At 36.9% G+C, this 8,970-nt stretch overlaps 1 long non-coding RNA gene across 1 annotated transcript in view; it reads right to left on the bottom strand.

The window, feature by feature from the left end:
• Nucleotides 1-1,360: 1,360 nt before the first annotated feature.
• Nucleotides 1,361-8,970, bottom strand: part of LOC111083809 — a 10,895-nt gene continuing 3,285 nt past the window's right edge. The window contains exon 3 of the long non-coding RNA XR_002609258.1: nt 1,361-1,448. This is a non-coding gene — a long non-coding RNA (uncharacterized LOC111083809). The remainder of the gene's footprint in view (nt 1,449-8,970) is intronic.

The following is an 8,970-nucleotide window of genomic DNA, read 5'->3' as shown; positions in this document are numbered from 1 at the left end:
TCTACCAGATAATGTGGATAATCAGTTTTTGAATCTGTAATATTGTAAAAAGTACAATACATGTACTAACTTCGCTAAATGGAACATGAAATATTTATTGTATTTTTTGAACATGTCGTAATAAGCCTACAAATGTCCAAATTTACGATAAACCAGGCGAAAGTTGTACAACCACAGCGAAGTCTTTAAGTTGGTGTATAATGACAACGTTCAAATGTACATAACTTTTGTTAAAGTGTTTGTTGTTAAGCACGAAAACATATAGAATGGGTTGTGTTCTTACTAAATTTTAGGGTTATAATCCTGCAGATTTATCGCTGAGCCACTGGGGGCTTAAATGTACACAAGAGAATTCAACATTGTTAAAACCTACACATATTTCATTGTGTTACAAGAAAATTGTTTATTCAACAGACAGGGTAAGCTGGCAGTTGTATTGTTCATTCAAAAGGAAAATTTTGGCACAATTATACTGTCAGAAAAGATATTGTTAAAACTAAGAAATGTTGCCTACCTAAACTTGATCACAGAGTAAGTCAAGGTCACGTTCTTATTCATCTTTAATCATTTCTATCAAGCAATACTTTTAATGTGTACACCTTACAACCGATTGAAGTTTTTTGGTCGAAACGGCTGAAACTGAGTTAAGAAAATAAGGGAGATACAGCAAAAGTAACAATGAATATTAATGAAAATTAATAGTAACATGCTCGACAAACAACTTAGAAAAATCTTTATAATATAAATATACTTCTGGACAAGCAGTGAACGATTTTCGACAAGATACGTCTGAGAACTACCATCAACTCCTTATATTAACATGCAGGTCCCCACGGATACGTAACAATACCAAAACAAATGTATGAAACGCACCTTCGTGATAGCAGAGGAAGATTCTATCTCTTCGCTGGTATAACAATGACCAACGCTTCTGTAAAATATTAAAACCTGACAAAACGTGTTTATAATTAATGTTTGTATCTGAAAGGATATAGCATGTATTACAGCCAGAGTTACAAGTTGGTGCGTCTGAAATGTGTGTACAGCTATATCAGGAAAATTGGCTAAAGAATCTCTCACTGGTATAACTTAACCCTTAGGGTATAGACTCTGCAGTTTGTTTACTGTTGATTCAGAATACTAGAACGGTCGTTTCAGACTGGCAGAACGTAGGAATACGAAATGTTAAACGGTTTGTCCTTTCTTGTACCTAACAACTGATATCTGATCAACATTATTCTGTCGTCAGTATACTCAGACAGAAAAAATCTGATGTTAGACACCCCCCATGTCGAACTTTGGTGAACTGATTATCCACATTATCTGGTAGACACCCCCGTGTCGAACTTTGGTGAACTGATTATCCACATTATCTGGTAGACACCCCCCGTGTCGAACTTTGGTGAACTGATTATCCACATTATCTGGTAGACACCCCCCGTGTCGAACTTTGGTGGTAATTATAATTTATTAAAATATGATAAACTAAAAACTTTTTTCGTAGTGTGTATACTTCCAGCCTGCACACCAAAACACTTCATTACACACAGTGTGACTACTTCCAACTTGCACACTATAACACTTCACTACACATAGTCTGTATACTTCCAGCCTGCACACCAAAACACTTCACTACACATAGTGTGTATACTTCCAGCCTGCGCACCAAAACACTTCACTACACACAGTGTGACTACTTCCAACCTGCACACCAAAACACTTCACCACAGTGTGACTACTTCCAACATGCACTCCAAAACACTTCACTACACACAGTGTGACTACTTCCAGCCTGCACACTAAAACACTTTACTACACCTAGGATGTGCCTTTCAAACCTAGAGCCCCAAGTGATAGATTAGTTACAACCCAAAGTACTTATTACAGTCTTTGATCAGTAAGCCATTATGTGCGTTATAAGAAAGTAGATAATCTACCGTATACTTCTTACCGCGCCGCACAGTATCCTCGTTATGACTTGCTTCAAGAAGTAATGTCTGCTTTCCAACTAGCCCCACTGGAAGCCAAGAGTTCGACTGGTAAAAAGTGCAGAAACTAGTAACAAAACATTGTATTCTAAAATTGTTGTATGGAAAAATATCAGAAACTAGAGAACACATGTCACTTTCTAAGGCTGATTTTGATCGTGCTATAACCTACATGCAACTTTTTAAGGGTGATTTTGATAGTGCTATAACCCACATGTAACTTTCTAAGGCTGATTTTGATCGTGCTATAACCCACATGTAACTTTCTAAGGCTGATTTTGATCGTGCTATAACCCACAAGTAACTTTCTAAGATTGATTTTTATCGTGCCATATCCCACATGTAACTTTCTAAGGCTGATTTTGATCGTGCTATAATCAACATGTAACTTTCTAAGGCTGATTTTGATCGTGCTATAACCCACATATGACTTTCTAAGACTGATTTTGATCGTGCCATAACCCACGTGTAACTTTCTAAGGCTGATTTTTATTATAAAGTTATCGTTACTTATCAATAAAAACTAAAATAATAGTTTTATATTTTTAATCTCCAATGACACCTTATGCTACACAGAGGCAAAATGACCAGATCAGACAGCCAAAGGTTGAGACATAGCCGTTCCTGATTCAGAATTACTGAACTGTTGGAAGGCAACCGGTCAGCAGCATCCACCGCCTACATAGCTGGTTTTATGGGAATATCAGGATTGTTATTTTCATAATGTACCCTGATCTTAAGATGCGGAGCACGTTAAGAGGCATATCGCCAGCTCGAACCTTAGAGGTTTTAGTAAACAGCAAGTTACCAACAGATCACCACAAGAATGGTCCAATATTAAGAAACGTCCGTACATCAGTTATTAGGAGGTGTTAACTTTATAGCCAAATCATTAATTACTAGCAAATACTGTGCAGAGCAAGTGTCGCTATCCGATTTTAATAAAATTATTAAACAAGAAGATCCTTTATTAATGTGAATCACGGTAATTTTGATAACACAGAATTGAACTTAGAATGATATTACACAATGTTTATCAAAAAATATTTTAAGAAACACAAGAATTAGTTTCTTAAACCTTAATTGTGAATAATACGAAATTTCAGGGAAACATCTTTCTGCTTATATAATAGATATCAGAAAAGTTGCTAAAAGTCGTCAATAAAATTAGAATTAACAATAATTAGTCTTAATTATGCACGACATGCAAACTAAAAAAAAAAACCTTTATGGCCACTCTGCTAATTGTGATTTTTTTAAAGAACCTTCCAGTTTGTTTGGTTTTAGTTAAACACAAAGCTACATAAAGGACTAATTTGTGCTCTGCCCACCACGAGTATCGAAACCCGGTTTCTAGCGTCGTAAGTCCGCAGACATACCGCTGTGCCACTAAACGGTAGAACCTTTCACTAAACCAGGAAATAATTTAATGCAAGGCCAGCTGTTGTAAATGTTTCGATGTTGTGAAAAACGTGTTTCATGTACGAGTCAAATTCACTTGGCTGTTCTTAGAAGCGTAAGAAAAAAAACAAACATTTCATATATTAATAAAACAGGAAAGTGATTCACTTATCGAAAAAGTTCCTATTGTGTTTCTCCAGACTGCTGGAAGGGGGGGGGGGTAAAATATGTGCTGGATTTAATGTCAAACGTTCTGGTGGCTTTTGAGAATGACATTGTGTAAAAGGACATATACTAATTACAGTTTCAAAGAGACCAATATGTGAAACACGTGTGTGTCAGTTTTTAAGCCACTTTATGCATTGCTTTTTTTATGAGTGTTCTCATAAAAAAAATCAGTTTCTACATTATCTGGCATGAGCAGCTGGCACAGACCATTACTATTAAAATACAGAATAACGTTTAAAATAACTCATTTTCTTGATCATATCAAGAGTTTGGACTTCGTACAAGTTTTATTGTCAAATTTCAGCCACTGTATCATTTAGCAAAAACATGATGAATGAGACAAGTGTTATGTACATATTCGCATAATAATTGATGAGCTTCATTAAATGTCATTACAATAAAAAAATGTAGTCTATAACACAATAAAATAGAAATAGTTTATCCTTTCTATTCTACAATATTCATAAATCTCATTGGGATGGGTCAAAGATTTTGTCTTTACTTGTTCAACTCTGGTATCGTTTGGATGGGTCAAAGATTATGCCTTTGCTTGTTCAACTCGGGTATTGTTGGGACAGGTCAAAAATTTTGCCTTTGCCTGTTCAACTCGGGTATAGTTGGGACGGGTCAAAGATGTTATTTTGCCTTTACTTGTTCAACTCGGGTATCGTTGGGATGGATCAAAGATTTTGCCTTTACTCGTTTAACTCGGGTATTGTTGGGATGGGTCAAAGATTTTGCCTTTACTTGTTCAACTCGGGTATTGTTGGGATGGGTCAAAGATTTTGCCTTTACTTGTTCAACTCTGGTATTGTTGGGATGGGTCAAAGATTTTGTCTTTACTTGTTCAACTCTGGTATTGTTGGGATGGTGCAAAGATTTTGCCTTTACTTGTTTAACTCGGGTATTGTTGGGACAGGTCAAAAATTTTGCCTTTAATTGTTCAACTCGGGTATCGTTGGGATGGGTCAAACGATTTTGCCTTTACTTGTTCAACTCGGGTATTGTTGGGACGAGTCGAAGATTTTGTCTTTACTTGTTCAACTCGGGTATTGTTGGGATGGGGCAAAGATTTTGTCTTTACTTGTTCAACTCGGGTATTGTTGAGACATGTCAAAGATTTTGCCTTTACTTGTTCAACTCGGGTATTGTTGGGATGGGGCAAAGATTTTGTCTTTACTTGTTCAACTCGGGTATTGTTGAGACGAGTCGAAGCTTTTGTCTTTACTTGTTCAACTCGGGTATCGTTTGGACAGGTCAAAGATTTTGCCTTTACTTGTTCAACTCAGTTATTGTTGAGACATGTCAAAGATTTTGCCTTTACTTGTTCAACTCGGGTATTGTTGAGACGGGTCAAAGATTTTGCCTTTACTTGTTCAACTCGGTTATTGTTTCACTTTCATGTAGGTATGAATGGTTAATATACCTCTCCATCTGCACATATTTTACATAGATTTGAATACTACGATTCTTCAAAAGTAAAAACCGGATATCATCTATGTTCGTGATAAATTGGTTCTTACGTCTTTTTGGAATTTATCTTGCATCTATGTTAACATATAAAATGTGAAAAACATTATATGGTATAAAACCTATCCACGTATTTTCTTACAAAAAACACACACACATGCTATGAATGTATTATGGAAAACTGATCCAAGTTCATTTCTTTAAAAAAAATTAAATAAAAACTGCAATAGAATTAAACAATAACACAAGTTTAGTCCATTATATTTTTATTACCATTTTGTGTCCATTGCTCAACTAAAGTTTTCTGAAAAATTGACACGAAAATGTTTCCGAATGTCCGAATCCGTTATAAAAATGGATGTTGTAATACTATTACTAAAACAAACTAATACAAACAACTAGATGGATAGATAATTACAAGACCAAAACACTTCACTACATACAGTGTGACTACTTCCAACCTGCAGACCAAAACACTTCACTACACACAGTGTGAATACTTCCAACCTGCAGACCAAAACACTTCACTACATACAGTGTGACTACTTCCAACCTGCAGACCAAAACACTTCACTACACATTCTTGTGTTTTGCAAGGCTTCTGCTGACATTCAAGGTTGTATATTTCTGTCTGGTGTGTATAAGTTAAATATTATAGTACCAGTGTCTTGCCAGGCTTCTGCTGACATTCATGGCTGTTATATCTTTCTGTTTTGCAAGTATATGATATTGAATCCGACAGTCACCATCCCGCAGAGCTAAGATGCCCTGCAACATCAAATAAACAACAACAACAAAAAGCCAGAACAGCTGTACTCTGTAATGTAGAAATAGGTAAGACAAAATTCGCTCAGGACCAGAACTCACAGAAAAGTATATAAGTTCAATGTATAAAAATAATACAAAAGAAAACGGTAAAGATTAAACTCTATCTAGTTACAATTATTATTAGTTTATTCAAGCTTTGCTTTAAAGTTTAGTAATGACTCCGATTATGCTACGAACCAAAGCTTCATTACTCACTGATTTTGCGCTTCTTAACTCACATTACTTAACTCACAGCTAGCATTGTTTAAAAATACATACGTTCTCAATGACTGAACCGATGTAATATTACTGAATATAAGTTTTCAATAGTTATTAAGAAACATTTTCATCTATGCGACTGTGGAAAAAGGGTTAGTGGACAGTTAGAAGACCTTCTGAAAAATCTTGCTTGGCGTCTTTCAGACCATTACTGTGCAGCTGGCTATAGAAGTCGTGCACCGACGTCAAAAAGTCACGTGGTTTATAACTTACTCCGCCATATTGAACGAAAAGTGCTGACATTCGCTTGAAAAATGACTAATTTGCCTTCTAATATAGTGCTGTGTGACGCCATAAATCATGTCGGTGATGTGCATAAAGTATACCAGAGAACTGAACAGCTTTTCCACAGCTGATCACAGAACTAAAACATTCAAATCATATATTGATATGGATTACTAGAGGGGAAAGTTTGACGTCCAATATGGCGGCGATAAATGTAACAGGAAGTTGTGTAATGTCACGTGCAAAGATCTCCGTACTTCACGGTTTGGATCTGGGAACTAGTTTTAATAACACTACTTTAGAATTATTTTCATTAACCTATCACGTAGCATCCAGTCAGTGAAGTTTGTAGAAAGAAATACGTTGGATATATTTGCCTAGTCAAAAAGTGGACCTAGCTGCATAAGAGCTACCAGTGCTGGCCGTCTCTAATTCCGAATTGATAAGGCAAGAGGGAAGACAGATAGTCAATAGTACACTTACCGTCAATTCTTGGGCTACTGTAAACGAATAGTAAAATCTAAACGTCACTGTTATAACGCCACCATGGCCCAAAGTGCGAAGCGCGATTTTTAGCATTAACGAGACATGAACCTTGGACCCTCGGATCCACAGTCCATCACACTTAGGTGAATAAAATCATTCCATGCAGATGGAACAGACGTACCAACTTTCGAAACATAACGGATATACTGGGTTTCACGTTTAGATAAATGTCCACCTATTTTACAAACTTGCCAATGACACATTAGGCTTGAACGTAAGTGAAAATTTTTGTCTTCCTTTTAACGATTTTATTCATTCTTTTTCTCATATATAGAATGTTAAAATATGTCAGAAATATACATGCACAAATTATGCCAGCGTACAAGATGATTATCAAAAAGAAATAAAAACAAAATATCGTGTAAAGCTGTTCCTAATTTTACATTGACCAAGGAAAGACAGCTGGTCAACAACATCTACCGCCATTCTGGCTAATATTGTCTGAACAAGTAGTAGGACTTCGTTTGGTTTGCTTTTAGTTTCGCGTAAAGCTACTCGATGGCTATCTGCGCTAACCGTCCCTATATTAGGAGTGATAGAGTAGAGGGAAAGTAGCTAGTCAATACCATCCACCGTCAACTCTTGGGCTACTCTTTTATCAACGAAAAGTAGGATTGGCCGTCACATTATAACTCTCCCACGGCTGAATGGGCGAGCATATTTGATAACGGGGGTTCGAATCCGCAACCTGGAGACGGCAGGACTTGACTGTCATTTTTTTAGCGCACTTGTAGCCTCAAAGTGTGGAGCGCGATAACAGAACGCATAATTTGAAGCTTGGAACCCACAGTACGGGCACGCTAACCATTAGACTACAAAAATATCGGAATAAATTAAGCAAAATCCAGATTACTTTTTAAGTGAATCCAACGGAGCGCGGTAGCGATCCCTATGTTGGGATGAGTACGGTTGAAATTAGCGGCTTGTACGCTTCGTACGGTAGTGTACGCTAGGACTTCGGAAAACCCAGCCAAAAGGATAGAAACGAAAAGCCCTTCACTAATAAAGTACAAAACTGCCTCTAAAGTTCGACTAATCTTCCTGGACTTCTTGAAAACGGGCTGAAAAAACATCGATTTTCTTTTTCTCCGTCAGCTGTAACTCTTAAACCACAGTGTGACTACTTCCAACCTGCAAACCAAAACACTTCACTACATACAGTGTGACTACTTCCAACCTGCAGACCAAAACACTTCACTACATACAGTGTGACTACTTCCAACCTGCAGACTAAAACACTTCACTACATACAGTGTAACTACTTCCAACCTGCAAACCAAAACACTTCACTACACACAGTGTGACTACCTTCAACCTGCAAACCAAAACACTTCACTACACACAGTGTGACTACTTCCAACCTGCAGACCAAAACACTTCACTACATACAGTGTGACTACTTCCAACCTGCAAACCAAAACACTTCACTACACACAGTGTGACTACCTTCAACCTGCAAACCAAAACACTTCACTACACACAGTGTGACTACTTCCAACCTGCAGACCAAAACACTTCACTACATACAGTGTGACTACTTCCAACCTGCTCTTTAATATTCAACTTATACACACAGACAGAAATATACCACAACCTTGAATGCCAGCAGAAGCCTTGCAAAACACAGGTACTATAATATTTAACTTATACACACAGACAGAAATATACAACAACCTTGAATGTCAGCAGAAGCCTTGCAAAACACAAGAACTTTAATATTCAACTTATACACACAGACAGAAATATACAACAACCTTGAATGTCAGCAGAAGCCTTGCAAAACACAAGTACTTTAATATTCAACTTATACACACAGACAGAAATATACCACAACCTTGAATGTCAGCAGAAGCCTTGCAAAACACAAGTACTTTAATATTCAACTTATACCCACAGACAGAAATATACAACAACCTTGAATGCCAGCAGAAGCCTTGCAAAACACAAGTACTTTAATATTCAACTTATACACACAAACAGAAAGATACAACAACCTTGAATGTCAGCAGAAGCCTTGCAAAACACA

The sequence above is a fragment of the Limulus polyphemus genome, unplaced genomic scaffold, assembly GCF_000517525.1.
Source record: "Limulus polyphemus unplaced genomic scaffold, Limulus_polyphemus-2.1.2 Scaffold11307, whole genome shotgun sequence".
NCBI lineage: Eukaryota > Metazoa > Arthropoda > Merostomata > Xiphosura > Limulidae > Limulus > Limulus polyphemus.
The sequence above is the reverse complement of the archived record's forward strand: the minus strand, read 5'-3'. Positions and strand labels throughout refer to the sequence as shown.